The 18434-nt window shown below is 43.7% G+C and overlaps 1 long non-coding RNA gene across 1 annotated transcript in view; it reads left to right on the top strand.

Annotated features, from left to right (window-relative positions):
• The window catches only part of LOC109455265 (uncharacterized), a 147611-nt gene that overhangs the window by 25615 nt on the left and 103562 nt on the right, over window positions 1-18434 (top strand). Inside the window, exons 5-6 of the long non-coding RNA XR_012497830.1 lie at window positions 1792-1938; window positions 11959-12059. This is a non-coding gene — a long non-coding RNA (uncharacterized LOC109455265). The remainder of the gene's footprint in view (window positions 1-1791; window positions 1939-11958; window positions 12060-18434) is intronic.

Raw genomic sequence — 18434 nt, 5'->3', positions numbered from 1 at the left:
ATTTTTTTCAAAAACAGCTTTCTTTGTAATTGCTTTGATGTCTTATATTTCCATTAAAGCTTTTCCTTCATATACTTAACTTTTACTTCAGAGGATGGTGCAAAAGCTACGCTCAGTCTCAGCCATCTAGCAAATTACAATTCCAGCTTTACCTTGGAATCTCCTGGGAGTAGAGAGAGACAAAGGCTTCTTCTCTGGGTGTAATTAGGCTGTAATTCAGCCTCCTCGCCAGGGAGGTCGGGACATGCAGCTTTAGCAGAGATCTGAGTCCTGCCATTGAGAACAGTATGCATTACATGCCTCTCTGGTGTGTCATCGTACTGTTTCTAGTATGGGGTTTTCAGATGCCGCTTTCGGGTTCTGTGGGGATAATTGTTTTTTAGTGTTTTCAGGAGTTTCCAAGGCTTCTATTATTTAATTTAAATGTATATTTATTTGTTCATAATAGGCTGTCTTTGAAAATTATTTTGACAACTTGCTGTCCTGAGTTAGAATTGAATCGCCATTTTGATAAGACAAATGCACATTTACTATCGACTAAGATAGTCAACCTGGTCATTTAATTATCCTCCAGAACATGCATTTATAATTGTATACGTTTAAGTGTATTTTATAAAATTGAAATGATCACTTAAAGGATAAAGTTGGTTAGGGGTAAAGTGAAGATTTTTTTTTATGGTATTTGAATTTCTAAATCAGAATCAGGTCTATCCTTTAAAAATGATTTTTATGTTTTCAAAAACAAGGGTACCAGGAGTTGTCTGTATTCAGTTGAGTTCTTGGGTCCTTAACAAATTCAAAAGAAGTTTAATTATGGTTGAGAATCAAATTCTGTCTTTTGTTTATTATGAGGCAATCTAGTAATTAAAAAAGAAAACAGAATAAATGTGACTCAGGATGTTATTATAAGGAGGGAAGATAGAAGGAAGGAAAAAAGTGAAGTTTCCTCTTTGAAATTTAAGTGGTCTGCCAAAACCTAGTTACTTAGTGTGGTCCCTCTTATGTCTAGGAGTTAAGTAATTTAGTCAATTATCTGCTCTCACTGTTCCTTTAATCCCTCACATCTAACTGGTGATCCCAGCCTGAGTTCCATCTGCTAACTGAAGCTCTTAACCTGTCCCTTGCTCTCCAATCCCACTGCCCTGCAGCTACTTTATCCCTTGCCTTTTAACTGGTCTCCTTGAGCCCAGGAGCTTCCATTCTCCAGTCCACACCACTGCCAATCCAAACTACTGATGGTATTTTCCAAAACATAAAGCTCATCACCTCACTCCACTTAACCTCCTTCCATCTTCATTTCTCACGGGAAGAAACAGAAAAGGACAAGATAAAACATAGACACAAAATAAGGGTAAGGACAAGATGAAACACAGAGGCCTCACCTTTGAACTTTTGCCCACCCTCCCCTCTGCATTATCGCTGGTATTTGAGCCTCAGGGACAAGCCTCTTGGTCCTAGGTCTGACCTCTGGATCACACTGAGCGTTGGGCCTGGAATGTTCTTCATCAGCCTGCCTGCCTGCCTTCCCCGAGGCTCCATCACCTCCTTGATAAACTCTCCTCCCCTCTCCCTGCTTCTATTTAACCAAAATCTCAGTGCAGTTTCAATATTAATCTAGGTTACTTAAGCTTTGATTATTACATTTGTATCTAATAATTGTATTTTAATAGCGGTGTGGCACCGTGGTTGAGACCTCGGGCTCTGATGCCAACTGCCTGGGTTTCAAATTGGGCTTGGCCATTTCCTAGCTGCGTTGTCTGGGCACATTGCTTACGCAATGTGTACTTTCAGGTCATTCATCTGAATATGGGGATCACAACTGTATCTATCCACTTCAGTGAAGAGTCAGTGAATCAGTGCACAGAAAGCTCTTGGAACACTGGCTGTGACAGCTGACGTTTACTGAGCGATTTGTTCATTCCATGAAGACGCCATGATGTGAGTTTCATTGATTTTATTTGAGAAAATGCTTTAAAACTTCATGATTTTTGTTATTGCTGAATTCATTTGTAAGATAAAGAAGGGGATAAGGTTAAAAATCAATTGTAACAAATTGTTATTCGTTGGTAGAGTTTTACTCAGGAAAATGAAAAACTTTTATACCCTTGGGCAGAAATGTTCAATGCCGTTCTTTGTTTTTAAAGATTTTATTGGGGAAGGGGAACAGGACTTTATTGGGGAACAGTGTGTACTTCCAGGACTTTTTTCCAAGTCAAGTTGTTGTCCTTTCAATCTTAGTTGTGGAGGGTGCCATTCAGCTTCAAGTTGTTGTCCTTTCAGTCTTAGTTGTGGAGGGCGCAGCTCAGCTCCAGGTCCAGTTGCGTTGCTAGTTGCAGGGGGCGCAGCCCACCATCCCTTGCGGGAGTCAAACTGGCAACCTTGTGGTTGAGAGCCCACTGGCCCATGTGGGAATCAAACCGGCAGCCTTCGGAGTTAGGAGCATGGCGCTCCAACCACCTGAGCCACCGGGCCGGCCCCCTGCAGTTCTTGAATTTTAGTAATTTTAGTTATTGGTAGATTATCTATAATTTATTAAACTCATTTGCTGGGTTGCTGAAGAATCCCCTGCTCGTGTGACGTCACGTTCACGCACACGGCAGACCCAGACTGACGCGTCAAGACTCTGGAGCCTGGTTCCTTGACCATCGTCACCAGGAATTACAGTTTAATTGTCCAGTTTTCCCATGGTTGAGTCCAATTGTCACCATTCTAAATGATGCTGAAATGAACTTCCTTTACCCCAAAGTTTTGTGCATCTTTAATGACTTCCTTAGACCACACTGATCAAAGCAGAATTATCAGATTAAAGGAAATAACCGATGAAATCTTTGGGTACTAATTGCTACTGTACCTTCCAAATAGGTTGTGTGCATTTACACCCTTATCAACAGCATTTGTTTCCTCCATACTTTCGCTATCAGTGAGTGTTTGTCTTGTTTATCTTTCTTAACTTCATAGGCAAAAAGAAGAAGGAGAAAGGGGAAATGGGGACGGTCTATCTTATCTCTTGCTCTTGTAGGGGAGGAAAACCTGCACGCCCACTTGCATTTCTTTATTAGTTTTTAATACAAGATTTATGTTTCAGGTGTCACTATTTTTCAGACCACAGAAATTTTAATAACTAAAACTTTTCATACCTAATGTTTTAAAACATCTACATACATTAAACACAAGAGGAAAAAAAACCTGTTAGATACTAATGTATTAAGTATGATTAAGAAGAATCACAAGACTCCAGAATCTAAAGACTGATTTTTAAAAAGGACAACAATTTATATCAAAGAAACTCAGTCTGGAACTTAATGTTTTCATTGACTGGTGGGAGTGTGTAGAGTTTAATGAATCATAGTGAGACTTTAGATAACTGAAGAGACATCTGATACATATTGTTTGTGGACCAAATTTCATGGTGATATAGTTTGAAAAATGACCAGAACTACTAATTTCATTCCTCTTTTTATCCAAAAAGGCCTATGAATTAGAAAGATTAATATACAACTTTGTAATGATTCGGTGTCTCTATCGCTTACCTCCCACAGTTTTCTTTTTAGGTACTCTCTGGAATGATTATGGATGTAAAAAGGGATGTTATGCGTACTTATATCTAGAAAGCAGTTAGACGTGAGGATTTTCACCAGAGATATTAATATATATTTTTAAAATTCAAATAACCTTCATGGTGTTGGAAGGTGGAATTCTGGAGACCAGAGAGGGGAAGGAAGGGGTTAAACATGGTAGGGGAGCTGGGACAGGCGTCTGAGCGACTGCTCATTAGGAAATCTGGTATTTCAGGTTAGACTGGGCTTTGGGAATGGCTGCTCCTTTGTTTAAGAGAAAAAGTGCTTTAGATCTGGCTGTGCTCTGGGAGGTTGACTTTGTAGAAAATGAATCCTAAACCTTTCTAGCGTAAGAAAGTCAGGTGGGGCCTTGCAGTGGCTGGAACAGACCTCACCCCATGAGTCCGGGATGGCATCTCTGAATTCCTAAGGTCACACATCATCACAGCCCGATAGCCGAGGCTAAGGCCTCGTGCCACAGCGCACCCACGCACGCTGGGAATAAATCTGGAAACGTAGCGAATAGTCCACACATGTTTGAGTGTTCGCCTTTCTTGACTCAGAGCTGTTTATTTCCTTCACATTTATTGTGAGATGAACTTTTTGTAAAGTGATATTGAAGTTGTCGTTTTTACTTTCAGATGATTTCGTTTTCTTACTTTTCGTATTTTGAGATTCATTTATTTCTCTGATGACCGGCATGCGTATGGGGGTTTCTACTTGCAGGTTTTTTTTTGGTGGTTGCTTCACTTAACCTGTGACTAAGTGGTTAAAAAAAACCCTCCTAAATTGTAGGAGTACATGTTGTTCTAGGCCTGATAAAAAGGAGTAAATTGCACTCTTCATTCCTGTCATTCTTTACCCCTCCCCTTCCTTCAAAATCATCATCAAAAGTCAGTTGGAAAGTTCTTAATTAATCTACAGCGAGCCCTGTATAGGTTTATTTTGAATTAGTTCCTTTAGGAGTTCACCTACTAAGCATTGAGGGAGGCGGCTAAAAAAATAACACTTTTCCTCCCACCTTCTAAGTTCTTCTAGCTGGGCTAATAATCAAATTAACAGAAACAGATTCACAGGAGAAAACCAAATTTTAATATATGCAATGGGGAATTCACATAGGCAAGAAAGTTCCAAAGACAGTGAGGCAACGTTGGGTACATACGACATTTTGGACAAAGGAGAAAGGGGGAAGGCGGGATCTTAGATTTCAAAAGTGAGAATGGGTGATTTGCAGCTTGTCGAGGAAGAGCCAAACACACAAGGCAGGTAAAGTTTTGCTGGGCAGCCAAAAACAATGAATCACAGGGTGCAATCTAGTAAACAAGCCCCTGTTTGACGCTCTCCCATCCATCTGACTGGATTCAAGTCAGGCTGCTGCGGTGAACATCCGAGATTCCCTTCCTGGAGTAGGTTTATCCCTCTGAATCTCTGAGGCAGGAAAGCGCAGAGGGTCCAAGGTTCTTTCTGAGTCTTGTTTCTTAATAAGCAGCTTAAAAATCAAGATCCCAAAAAGACAACTTTAGGGTGGCAAAACTTTGGTCCCCTTCAGCCCTAACTGATCTTTTGTTCACTTGTGTATCATTCTGTAAATGTTCCCACCCCTAGCTCCTGGGCTTCTTAAGTTCTCCAGTCTCTGTACAATGCCCGAAGGGAAGAAAATAGATAAGAGAAGGAACTGGTTGGGAAGGAGGGAAAGAGTATTGAGGCTGATAAACCGGAATGTAAAATAAATAATAAATTTGTGATTTCGTGGAAAGTGTAGTAGACCAGGAATCTAAAACCGGGTTTTAAACTCAGCTCTCCTCTTATCAGTTGTGTGAAATTGCACAGTTTCATTTAACCTTATGAGCCCTGGTTTCATGACTTGTGAAGTGGGAATTATAACACCTGTGAGGCCTCTTTCCTTAGGATGGTTGTGAGAATCAAATGAAATTCTATATGCAAAATCACTTTGTAAGCTCTAAAGCTCTCTCCAAGAGTAATATGTAATTATCATTTTGGAAAGAAAATATAAGAGACAGGCAGGAAAGTGCATCCAAATTGGGAGTTCATTCTGGAGTGAGGTTTTCATGCTCATTGGGAAGAGTGCTCCTTAGGGAATAAACCAGAGGGATATTTGGGGGAAAATGAACATTCCAGGCAGAGGCAACAGCAGTGCACAGCAGTGTCCAAGCAGCACTAAGAAGGCTGGTAGGCTGGAGCAGAGTGAGCTGGGAGACAGGAGGAGGAAGCGAGGACCCTGGCTTTTACTCTGCAGGAGAAGGGGACCTTGGGAGCCGCTGAGCAGAGGACGGATGTAAATCTGACTTACATTTTGAAAGGATTCCTCTGAGCTGTATGTGGAGAAGTGGCTTAAGGGAGTGGACAGAAAGCAGGGAGGCTAGTTGAGAAGCTTCGTGGTAATTCAGACCAAGATAGTGGTGATTTGACCCACAGTGTTAGTAAGGGGGCTGCTGAGAAACAGATTGTAGAACTGTTTCAAAGGAAAGGCCAAGAAGATTTGCTGACGGATTGGCCGTGGGATGTGAAGGAAAGTGGATTCCCAGGGTGTGGGCCTGGGTGACCAGAAGGATGGGGTCACCAGTAAGGAGCTGGGAAGACCATGGGTAGAGCAAGTTTTGAGGGGCAGATAAAGAGCTCCGTTCCCCCATACTTGAGATGATGATTAGTTGTCCAGTCTATTTTTGAATCCTAAGATAATAAATCCAAAGGAGCAATTTTCTTTAATTTATACATGTAGTAAAGGAGTACCACATGTTGCCCGAGGAGTGAATATTAAGATTGCCCTTTTGTATGTAGCATTCTACACCTGACCATTTCCTCCTGGAGCACAACAGAATTCCATTTTTCCTCAGGTAGACAGTAACCTGGATTCCATTCCATTGCACTTTTTTATTTTATTTGATGACCTATTTGTAATAAATACTTCATTTATTTATAAGATTTTTATAAAAATGTAGCTAACCTACAATATTGTATTGTTTTCAGGTGTACGTCATAGTCATTCAGCAGGACCCACCTGGTGCTATACATGGTTATTACCATATTATTGATTATATTTCCTGTGTTTTTCTTTACATCCCCATGACTATATTCTAACTACCAACTTGTATTTCTTAATCCCTTCACCTTTTTCTATCTTCACCCATCTATCACCCTGAGAAATCTAGTCCCCATCTGACACCATACATAGTTATTAAATATTATTGACTGTATTCCTTATGCTGTACCCTACATCTCCCTGACTACTGTGTAACAACCAATTTGTACTTCTTAATCTCATTCACTTTTTTACCCACCCCCAAACCCCCCTGTCATCTGATAACCATCCAAATGTTCTCTGTATCTGTAAGTTTGTTTCTGTTTTGTGTGTTTATTGTGTTCTTTAGATTCCACTTATAAGTGAAATCATATCACATTTGTCTTTTACTGTCTGACTTACTACAGTGAGCATAATACCCTCTAAGTCTATCCATGTTGTCACAGATGGCAAGATTTCGTTCTTTCTTAGTGGCATAGTAATACTCCATTGTATATATGTACCACCTCTTCTTCATCCATTCAGGGACACCCAGGTTGCCTTCATGTGTTGGTTATTGTAAATAATGCTGCAATGAACATATGAATGAGCACATCCCCTTAAAGTAGCGTTTGGGTTTCTTTGGATAAATACCCAGACGTAGGGTTACTAGGTCCTTCATTGTCTTTTATTATAGTCTTTGTTTTAAAGTCTGTTTTGTCTGGTATAAGTATTTCTACCCCAGGTTTTATTGTTTGTTTGTTTCCATTTTCATGAAACATCTTTTTCTATCCCTTTACTTTCAGTCTGTGTGTCTTTCGATCTGAAGTGAGTCTCTTGTAGGCAGCATATGGAAGGGTCTTGTTTTATTATCCATTCAGTGCCCCTCCCCCATATTTTGATTGGAGCATTTAATCCATTTACATTAAAAGTAATTGTTCATAGGTATGTAGTTATTGCCATTTTATTATTCATAGTTTTGATTTTTTTCATCTTAAGGAAGTCCCTCTAACATTCCTTGTAATACTGGTTTGGTGGTGATGAACTCCTTTAGCTTTTTCTTGTCTGGGAAGCTCTTTATCTGTACTTTCATTCTAAATGATAGCTTTGCTGGGTAAAGTAATCTTGTAGGCCCTTGCTTTTCATCATGTTGAATATTTTGTGCCCATCCCTTCTGGCCTGTAAAATTTCTGTTGAGAAATCAGCTGCCAGTCTTATGGGAACTCCCTTGTAGGTAACTAACTACTTTTCTCTTGCTGCTTTTAGGATTCTCTCTTTGTATTTAACCTTTGGCATTTTAATTATAATGTGTCTTGGTGTGGGCCTGTTTGGGTTCATCTTGTTTGGGACTCTCTGCGCTTCCTGAGCTTGTATATATCTGTTTCCTTTGCCAGATTAGGGAAGTTTTCCATCATTATTTCTTCAAATAGGTTTCCAATTCCTTGCTTTCTCTCTTCTCCTGCTGGTACCCCTATAATGTGAATGTTGGTATGTTTGATGTTGTTCCAGAGGCCCCTTAAACTCTCATTTTTTTTCTTGGATTCTTTTTTCTCTTTGCTGTTCTGATTGGGTGTTTCCTGCTACCTTATCTTCTAACTTGCTGCTTTGATCCTCTGCTTCATCTAATCTACTGTTTATTCCCTGTAATGCATTCTTCATTTTTGTTATTGTGTTCCTTTTTCTGTTTTCTGTCTCCACTTTTCTGTTTTCCTATCTCTTTGTTGAGGTTCTTCCTGAGATCTGTGAGCATCCTTATAACCAGTGCTTGGAACTCTGCGTCTGGTGAACTGCTTGTCTCCATTTTGTTTAGTTATTTTTGTGGAGCTTTGTTCTGTTCTTTTATTTGGGACGTATTTCTTTGTCTCCCCATTTTGGTTGCTTCCCTGTGTTTGTTTCTATGCATTAGGTAGGGCTGCTGTGTCTCCCGGTCTTAGTAAGTGGCCTTATGTAGTAGGTGTGCTGTGGGGCTCAGTGGCACAGTCTCCCTGGTCACCTGAGCTGGGTGCTCCAGGTGTGTCCCTTGTGTGGGTTGTGTGTGCCCTCCTGTAGTAGTTGAGCCTTGGTTGCTGTTTGCCCATCAGTGGGAGGGACTGATCCTTGGTCTCACTGGTTGTGAGGATTGGCCTTGACTACAGTGGAGGAGTTGTGGTGCAGGGGCTGAGCCTACAGAGCAGGATCTGCCTCAGCAGGACTCTGGTACCTGCCCAATCTGCCCCTTGGGTGTGTCCTCCTTGGAGGTGGCTGGGTGCTCCAGCTTGTTTTGAAGCTTGCCCCTGGGCATGCCAGCCCCAGGGCCACCTGGGATGTCAAATTCAACCACAGCTCGTGCCCCAGCTGGGGCCACCTGGTGGCCCCTTAAAGCAATCCTGCAGATGGCTGCCGCCTGTGCAGTGCTTGTAAGTGCCTGAAGGGGCCGAGCTACAAACCAAGGCCGGTTGCCGCTAATGCTGGGCTTGGGGCTGCTCAGCCCAAGGTACAGGACATACTCAAGCAGCTGCTGCTCGTCTGGGTTCCATGAAGCTTTGAGAGACCCTGGCAAAGTCTGCAGCTTGAGCCAAGGTAGGCGGTTTGTACGAAAAAGTCACTGGAAGTGGCTTGAATGTACCTGAAAGTTGGGCAGGGGTGTGGTCTCAGAATCACCAGGGTGGGGCCAGCTTGATGGAGATTCAGGAATGGGGGAGAGCTCAACAAAGAAACTTCCACCAGCTCCTCCTTCTGGGATGACGCTGCCCCTCCCACCCTCTTCCTGAAGCCAGATACCTCAGTACCCCCACCATCCCAATCCCCATATGTCCCTGTCTCCTCTCCAGCTGCTGCCCCAGCATTGGAGCTCAAAGCCAGTGATTCTGTTGGTGAGTAAGTCCATCGGTGAGTAAGTCCGTGCACAGTCCCTTTAGGAGGAGCGCCTGGGACCCCAGCTGCCCTCCGTCTCACTCAGCCACAATCTCCGCTGGTTTTCACAACCAGAAATTATGGGGACCTCTCTCTAGGACACTGGAACCCTGGGCTGGGAGCCTGGTGTGGCACTGGGACCCCTTGCTCCTCTGAGGGGAGGGGAGGACCTCCGCAGCTGAGATATACCCCCCCGATTTTTAATGGTCACACGTGGGTGTGGGACCGGCTCGTTCTGCATCTCTGCCCCTCCTACCAGTCTCGAGGTGGCTTCTTCTGAAGGTCCTTAGTTGTAGGGCTTCAGTTCAGGAGACTTCAGGGAATTCTTAATGGCGGTTGTTCTGTAGTTTAGTTGTGATTTTGATATGGTCGTGAGAGGAAGTAAGCACAGTGTTTATTTATTCTGCCATCTTGGCGGGAACTCACAAATACTCTGGATTCCATTTTAGAACTAATAGAACCGTTGTCCTTGTTTGATGCTTGCTTTATTATGTAAGGAGCTTATTTTTACAGTAAGCTTTTTGAACAAAATTGTACAGTGTTACTCTACTTCTAGCCATACCTAAGTAAAATTACATGAAGTGCAATTTATCTAATAACTGAGGTCTTGGGTCATCATTTAGAGCAGCAGCTATCCATCATCCATCAACGAATGCTGAGAGCATCGTGTGCTGGCAGCTTTTCTAGCCCCTTACAGAGAGGTAGGTGTCTGAGGTCTCTTGAGAGTGTTAGAACTTTTTGCCTCCAGACTGGCTTTATATGAGTAGCTTTTTTCCTCTCCAGGCAGTTACACTTGTTCTCCTTATGTCTCTTCTCTGTGCATATGCCATTTGGTGCATTCTCTTTGTCACTGCTATTTGAATATCTTTTTGTTTTCCCTTTGCCTTCTCAGCAGAGTTCCACTTAGCTAAGGTTGTCATGTAAATGATTCTCAGATAAGTGAGATATTACGGATTTTACACGTTCCCTCCTATGTTTCGGCCAAGGAAGCTACAGGGCTAGGATCATGCTGAAGAGCTGCTAGTCGAACAGATCTGACTGGGTGAAAATCATCAAAACAGCGTATTCATTACTTACATCTGTGCATAGCTAGGGAAGGGAACCAAAGTTTTGCCACCAGAAAGCTGCCTTTTTGGGATATTGATTTTCAGCTGATTATTAAGAAACAAGGCTCAGAAAGAACCTTTGGCCCTCCCCCACTTCCTGCCCAAGAGATTCAGACAGAGAAACTTGCTTGGGGAAGGAAACCTTAGGATGTTCTCCGTTAGCCTAATTTGAATTAAGTCTGGTAAATAGCGGGGCTTTAGGCAAGGGGCCTATTAGCCAGATACCGTGTCCTATTGTTTCTGAGTTGCCTAGCGAGACTTTACCTGCCAGGTGTGTTCTGCTCTTCCTCTCTACCTGTAAATCTCCCATTCTTCCTTCTGAAATCTAAGACCCCATTTCTCCCCCTTTCTTCTTTGTCCAATATATCTCATGGACCCAGTGTTGCCTCATTGCCTTTGGAACTTTCATGGGTCTGTGAATTCCCCATGCACATGTATTAAAATATGATTTTCTCCTGTGAATCTCTCTGTTAATTTGATGATGAGCCCAGATAGAAGAACTTAGAAGGTGGGAGGAAAAGTATTATGTTTTTAGCCCCCACACTAGTTTGTAGACTTTTTCTCAGCTGGATTATAATTTTGCTTATATTCTCTGTAGGAACAGCGTTCTTTACATAGGAACGCCCCAATACCTGTTGTTGATAACTAACATGTCACAGAAAAAAACAGCTCAGAGGAAATGTTACTGAAACAGAAAGACTGTGCATACCACAAAAATTAATGTTAATAAACTAAGATATGTTGCTAGATATTTGTATCCAGAGAAATGGATTTACCACTGAGCTAACTTTAAAAAAAAATATTGTGGGCCGGCCCAGTGGCTCAGGCGGTTAGAGCTCCGTGCTCCTAACTCCGAAGGCTGCTGGTTCGATTCCCACGTGGGCCAGTGGGCTCTCAACCACAAGGTTGCCGGTTCGATTCCTCGAGCCCCGCAAGGGATGGTGGGCTCCGCCCCCTGCAACCATGATTGAACATGGCACCTTGAGCTGAGCTGCTGCTGAGCTCCCGGATGGCTCAGTTGGTTGGAGCGCGTCCTCTCAACCACAAGGTTGCTGGTTCGACTCCCGCAAGGGATGGTGGGCCGTGCCCCCTACAACTAGCAACGGCAACTGGACGGGGAGCTGAGCTGCGCCCTCCACAACTAAGATTGAAAGGACAACAACTTGAAGCTGAACAGAACCCTCCACAACTAAGATTGAAAGGACAACAACTTGACTTGGAGAAAAGTCCTGGAAGTACACAGTGTTCCCCAATAAAGTCCTGTTCCCCTTCCCCAATAAAATCTTAAAAAAAAAAAAAATATTGCCTGGTCAAAACATTACTTTTGATTCTAAGCATTGAATGGTAAACCTTAGTCCCTAAAATGTATTCATCCTTCCGACAGCTGATCATTCAGGATTTTTGCTAGAATCCAAGTGGTTTTTCCAAGGAAATTGCCGGTTTCCTGCTGAAGCTGTTCACACTCTCTTGAAGTCAAGAAAGGAGGTGAGTGTTAATTTGCTTTCTCTTAGTCTTGTAGAATTCTTGCTCAGTCCAGCGGTGTTGGGTGAGGTCCGAATTTTTGTTTCAGTCACACAGATGACAAGACTGAATGACATTATGACATTGTCTTGGTTGGACGAGGCACAATCTTGCCACCATATCAACTAACACTAGCATAGTCTGTTATCTGGAATCTCAAAATGGCTGAATATGCAGTGTTCGAAAGGATCAAAGGAATATACTGAAATGAATTTTTTTTTTTAAAGGTATACACATTTTTTTATTGGGGGAGGGGAACAGGACTTTATTGGGCAACAGTGTGTACTTCCAGGACTTTTTTTTTTTTTTTCCAAGTCAATTTGTTGTCTTTTCAATCTTAGTTGTGGAGGGTGCCATTCAGCTTCAAGTTGTTGTCCTTTCAGTCTTAGTTGTGGAGAGCGCAGCTCAGCTCCAGGTCCAGTTGCCATTGCTAGTTGCAGGGGGCAGAGCCCACCATCCCTTGTGGGAGTCAAGGAATTGAACTGGCAACCTTGTGGTTGAGAGCCCACTGGCCCACATGGGAATCGAACCGGCAGCCTTCGGAGTTAGGAGCATGGAGCTCTAACCGCCTGAGCCACCGGGCCGGCCCTGAAATGAAATTTTTTGAGCTGTGTGTTTAATGATGGGTTTTTGTCATGTTTGGTGTTACAAGAAGGAGTTGGAGCTTAGTATCACTTTCAGCTGGGCTGTAAAGTGATAAGTGAGGCAAAAGAAATGAGTCTGAAGGACAGAAACGCACACATACTCGGGGACCTCCCCTGTCCCGAGGATGGGAAATGACTTGGCAGGAGCACTTTGGGACAGTCCGGAGGGAATTGGTTTTCCAGCTGCTGTGCTGCATTTTCCTTATTAGTCTTTGCTCCCACGGTCTAAAAGCAAATACCGGATCTCAGTGCCTACAGCACTGGTCGAGAACTGCAGCTCCCCTCATGGGTGACTCACAGGCCCCAGCAAACCACGTACTGTAAGGGCTGGCGGCGAACCACCTCCCGGCTGCGGCACAGCAGCATCTGAACTTGGCCTCCACTTTGCTGTTGACCATTGCTCTCATCTTAACGGGATCATCAGGGTGGGGTTTAGACTGGTTCCTGCGATTCATTTGTCCTCAACTGCATTTCTCGATTGCTCTGAAAACATTTGGGAAGACATATTTAATATTTACTTCAAATTTAGGAGTTTTGCAGGCTAACACAATGGAACGTTCAGTAGCGTATACTTTGGTGCGTCAATGACTCATTCTGTGGAGGGTAAAAGTTTTGGTTAATTCAAAGCTTGGTTATTATTTGCTGCTATTTCATGATAAATAGGCGGTGAGCCACCTTTACAAGAACTTGTTCCCTCAATAGGATGTCCTCTTGCCTCTTCTGCCAAACCTCGCCTCTGCTCAAAGGCTCATTCTTGCGGATTCACTAGAGGCAGACGAAATATAGTTCACCTGGGTGTAGGAGGCTTCCACACCACTTGTGAGTATGGATTAGCACACGAGTGCCGTTGACCCACGAAGGAGTACAAACAGGATGCAATTTCAGAGAAAGGAAAGAAATCCTTTCTGCCTCACTTTGTACCCTAATGCCTGTGTGTTTCAGCCCAGCATTTTACTTAGTTTTAGTATTGTTTTTTAAAAAATGTTCTACTGGATTATAAACACACTGAGTCAGAGGCCACGTTCTTGTCATCTTTCTACCTCCTCCCTGTTCTAGTACACTCGCCCGACACGGGACACAGCACTTTACACGTAACATGTGCCTGTAAGCATTTGCTGACATAATTGCATTGGAGAAGGCTTTGTTGAAAAGGTACAGCTTGGGCTCCGCTCGCAGATAGAGAGGCGACATACTGCCCATGTATGAGTCATTTGTTCTGGGCCTTGAGGAAGAATTTGAAAAGTCAAAACAGAGTGGAGACGCATGCCAGGGTGGTGGAATGACTCCAGCAGAGCTGAGTGTTAGAGGTCAGGGGGGAGGCCAGCCAAGCTGTTGTTTTGGAGAATAATTGGGATACTAGGGTGGCTCCATGTAATAGGAGGGCCGTACACAGGTGCTGTGGTTCGAATCGATGCCAAATGAATAGCTCTGTTTCCTCCCTGTTTCATGTCTTCTTCATTGGTCCCTTAGCACATTTATTACACCTGTGGTGGCGCTGAGGGGTGGCTGGGGCTGCTAATCTGACGTCACTGTCCCTCTTCTTTTATTTTTTTATTGGGGAAGGGGAACAGGACTTTATTGGGGAACAGTGTGCACTTCCAGGACTTTTTTCCAAGTCAAGTTGTTGTCCTTTCAATCTTAGTTGTGGAGAGTGCCGTTCAGCTTCAAGTTGTTGTTCTTTCAGTCTTAGTTGTGGAGGGCGCAGCTCAGCTCCAGGTCCAGTTGCCGTTGCTAGTTGCAGGGGGCGCAGCCCACCATCCCTTGCGGGAGTCAAACCAGCAAGCTTGTGGTTGAGAGGACGCGCTCCAACCAACTGAGCCATCCGGGAGCTCAGCAGCAGCTCTGCTCAAGGTGCCATGTTCAATCATGGTTGCAGGGGGCGGAGCCCACCACCCGTTGTGGGACTCGAGGAGTTGAACCGGCAACCTTGTGGTTGAGAGCCCACTGGCCCATGTGGGAATCGAACCGGCAGCCTTCGGAGTTAGGAGCACGGAGCTCCAACCGCCTGAGCCACCGGGCCGGCCCTCATCATTGTCCCTCTTTTTGAAGTGTATACATTTTATTTTTAATTAGTTTGTTCTGGAATTGGTTTGTTTTCAGGAAAGAGGTTGAGTGCATTTTGAAAGACTATTTGAACATTGGATTGAGAAAATTAAAGTTTCGTTTTTATTTTTCTGGGAAGGAACCTGGATAACTTTATAGAGATGTCACGGATGAATCATAGGAATTCCTTAAAATCAGAAAGACAGCAGGGATAGGGAAAGACAGCAGGTTTGGGGAAATAAATGAGTTTCCTTGGACAGTGCTGGTGGGACATCTAGGAAGAGCTGGAAATAGCTATTTGAAAATAGGACTAGAGTTCAAGAGTAGTTGGGGCTAGGAAGAGAGTTAGCAGACAAAAGTAGTAGTTAGAAGTGGGAGACGGTGCCTAGGGAGCGCAGGTAGTCTGGGCTCCTTAAGTGGGATCCAGGGTGGCCCAGACAATTGGGGTTCACGGCTCTATAACCACCAGAAATTATAAGCAATATTTCCTGTGAGTTTCCACTTGGTGTGCTGGATGGAGTGCGTCCGTAAATTTGATCAGATTCTCAGAGGTATCCAAAGGTGAAGAAGTCAGTGAGATGGACTGGGAGATAAGAGCAAGACGTTCAGAACTCTGAGGGGCCTCAGTATTTAAGGAGTGAGGACAGAGGAGCCAGGGAAATGGACCAAAGATACAAGGAGGACAGCAGTTCACCCAAGAGGTCAGGAGGACATGGAAGGCAGTGGAGAGCGTGGCCAACAGGGCTCAATGGTGCCTTCACTGTGGGTCTGGTTAAAAGAACAGGGTGGACTGACAGTGAGGAAGCCATTGGCGACTTTCAGAAGAGCAGAGTGACTGGAAGGCACGTTGTGCTCAGCGGAGAATGGAAACCAGGGAGCAGGAACAAGGTTAGCCTTCTCTTTCTGGAATGTTAGACTTTGACAAGAGTGAGTGTTTACTGAGTTCCTGAGAAGGGCTGGAACTCATGCCATTCTTTGTGGATATAAATGTGAGCAAGGTGACGTAGGTTTTCCATCATGGATCTGAGGGTCTCGTGGGAGAGAGGCACTGATCAAATGATGACACAAAGTGAATGTGTCATCACAAACTGGGGCAGTGCCTTGGCAGGAAGAAATATGGTGCTAATTGGGGGGCCAGAAAAGGATCCCTGAGGATGTGAAATTGGAGCTTAGACCTGAAGGGTGAAGGGGAATGAAATAGTTGGGGGTGAGCGTAGAAAGCAGAATATTCCAGGCAATGGGGAAAGCAAATGCGAAACCTAGTGCGTGGAGAGAGCAAAGGGGACAGTGACAGGAGTCCCTTCTGGGTCTTCTGAACGATCATAAGGATTTGAGTCTAAGAACAATGAGGAAATTGCTGACGTGTGGACGTTAACACACGTTAACTGCTAAGGCAGTCAGTTTTGCATTTTCAAATAAAGTAGAAGAATCCAGGTGAGACATAATGATCACTTGGCCCAGCATCCTGGCGAAGAAGAAGAGAAGCAGATGGGTGAAGAATTATGTAGATGCTGAAAGAGCACCAACAGGTAGGAGAGAGCACAGGGACATCGGAGCTCCTGCAAGAGGTCAGAGGTCAAGTTTTTCTTCAGGTGCTGAATAGTGGAGCTTCTGTGTAGGCAAAGGGAGAGAGCAGTGGAGAGAGAGAGCTTGAAGCAATAAAACCCAGCAGGGGCCATAGGGGAACGAGACTCAGAAACACTGGTCTTCTAAGGTGAAAAGAAAGACAGGGACGTTTATAGGTTGAAAGGAGGAGGCAAGGTGAGGCTTGCAGCCTTGATCCACAAAGGGGGACTACGATGTGTGTGGGGGTGAGACTGTAACCCCCAAATAATAGGGTTGCGTCTGGAGGAAGAGCAGCAAGAGGGTCTGAGATGGCTCACAGCAGGGACGGAGCGGCCATTTGTGTTGCACAAATGGTACCTGGCCCTCATTGTACCTTGCAAAGTCCATATTTCAATTTTATAATTAGAAACAGAGTCAGGGCATTTAAACGTCCAAAGGTCAAAGCAGATATCTTGAGCTCTATGAAGAAATCTTCTTTTTCCTGAATGCATGGTGGTTTGCTCTACTGTTGAGATCAGGGTTGGCTGGGCGGTTCCCGCAGAGTGAGGAAGAGAAGAGATCTGCTCAGAGACTTTGCTGTCTTACTCAGGAGAACTGAATCACTGTTCTGTAAAACAATGGTTTGCATCTTCATACTAACAATGCCATCCAGCCATTGGAATGCCAGTGATATCAATCAGTCCTTAAAAATAGGCACTTGTTGGCTTTATTAAGTTGAATATGGAAGATGCAGTAAAAAACCGTTGTGTCGGATCTAGGAAAATAATGTGCTAACTTCGTGTCCTACTTCAGAAAAAAATCAGAATTGACGTCGGACCTTTTAAAAAATTATCTAAAGGGATTAATGTTCATCTTCCCCTCTTTTTAAAAATATGGTTGTGGAGTATCTGTCAGAATGGAGTATGCTCTGAAACTGACTGTTTTTAACACATCAGATTCTTACTGCAGAACCTCTGCGTGAATTTATGTGTTTGTGGCATCTTGTGCTGTTTTCCAGGCACGAGTACAATTTGCCACAAAAGGACTTTTCTCTATGAGATGCCTGCCCTTTGAAGATCAGAGAAGAAATGTAGCATGTGTGTGCCCTGTCGCATTACACATGAGTAGTCCAGTGCTGTCTGGAGGACTGGTTCTGCCTGACAATTTTGAAATAAATGCAGCTGGAATCATTTTTGATTCAACCCTTGGCAAACCTTCAATGTGTACGAAAGAGAGAGAGAGAGAGAATACTGTGGAGGAGGCTCAAAATAGTCATCCTCATGTCTCTTAGAATTGCCAGTAAACGGTAGGTTAGCCCGGTCCTGTTGGGGTTCAGTGAGCCTCTGGGAAGAAATTATTATTATTGAGTTACTCCATCTAGTTGCAGAGCATAAGGCCTGGTACACTGAAGTGTTTAAAGGATATGAGCCACTAATGTTTTTCAGAGTTATTATTATGTTAATGTTTTTCAGAGTTATTATTATGTAAAATTATTAACTTGCCAGGATTCAATTTGTACCTGAAAGGGCCTTGATCACAGACCAAATTTCCTTCTCTCCACATACGGCCTATCGGTTCTCGACTGAGATATCCAAGTTTCGTGCGCTACACATTCAAAGAAGACTATTCGTCATTGGGGAAGTGTTTTTTAGTTCTGTTCCAGCTTTGCAACTGACTTCTGTGTTACCAAGTTTTCAAGCCCTCACAGTTTACTTGTAGAACCAGATAAGTTTAGCAGCCGATGAAGTCTCCACCTTCTGGGTCTGATTCCTTTCAGAGTTCCCCAGAGGACGAGGTCTTGGAATTTTCCCTAAATGTCTATCCTCCTAGGGCTGAATCGGACTTCTGGCGTTTCCTGTTCTATACTGGGAACCAGAAGCTTTCTGAATTATCTCATAGGACGTTTCCTGATCTGTGAATCTTTAGTGCATGAAGATCATGTTTTTCCCTTCATCGTTGCCCTGACTCTCAATCTCCAAGGAACATGTGTGTATTTCATTACAAGTCCACCATTTCCCGCATTCAATGATAAACATGTGGGTTACAGTGTGTACATTCATGCAGCACACCAAAGGTTACCAGTGCACGTTTATTGCTTGTTACATCA

This window comes from Rhinolophus sinicus, linkage group LG06, assembly GCF_036562045.2.
Source record: "Rhinolophus sinicus isolate RSC01 linkage group LG06, ASM3656204v1, whole genome shotgun sequence".
NCBI classification, from domain to species: domain Eukaryota; kingdom Metazoa; phylum Chordata; class Mammalia; order Chiroptera; family Rhinolophidae; genus Rhinolophus; species Rhinolophus sinicus.
The sequence above is the reverse complement of the archived record's forward strand: the minus strand, read 5'-3'. Positions and strand labels throughout refer to the sequence as shown.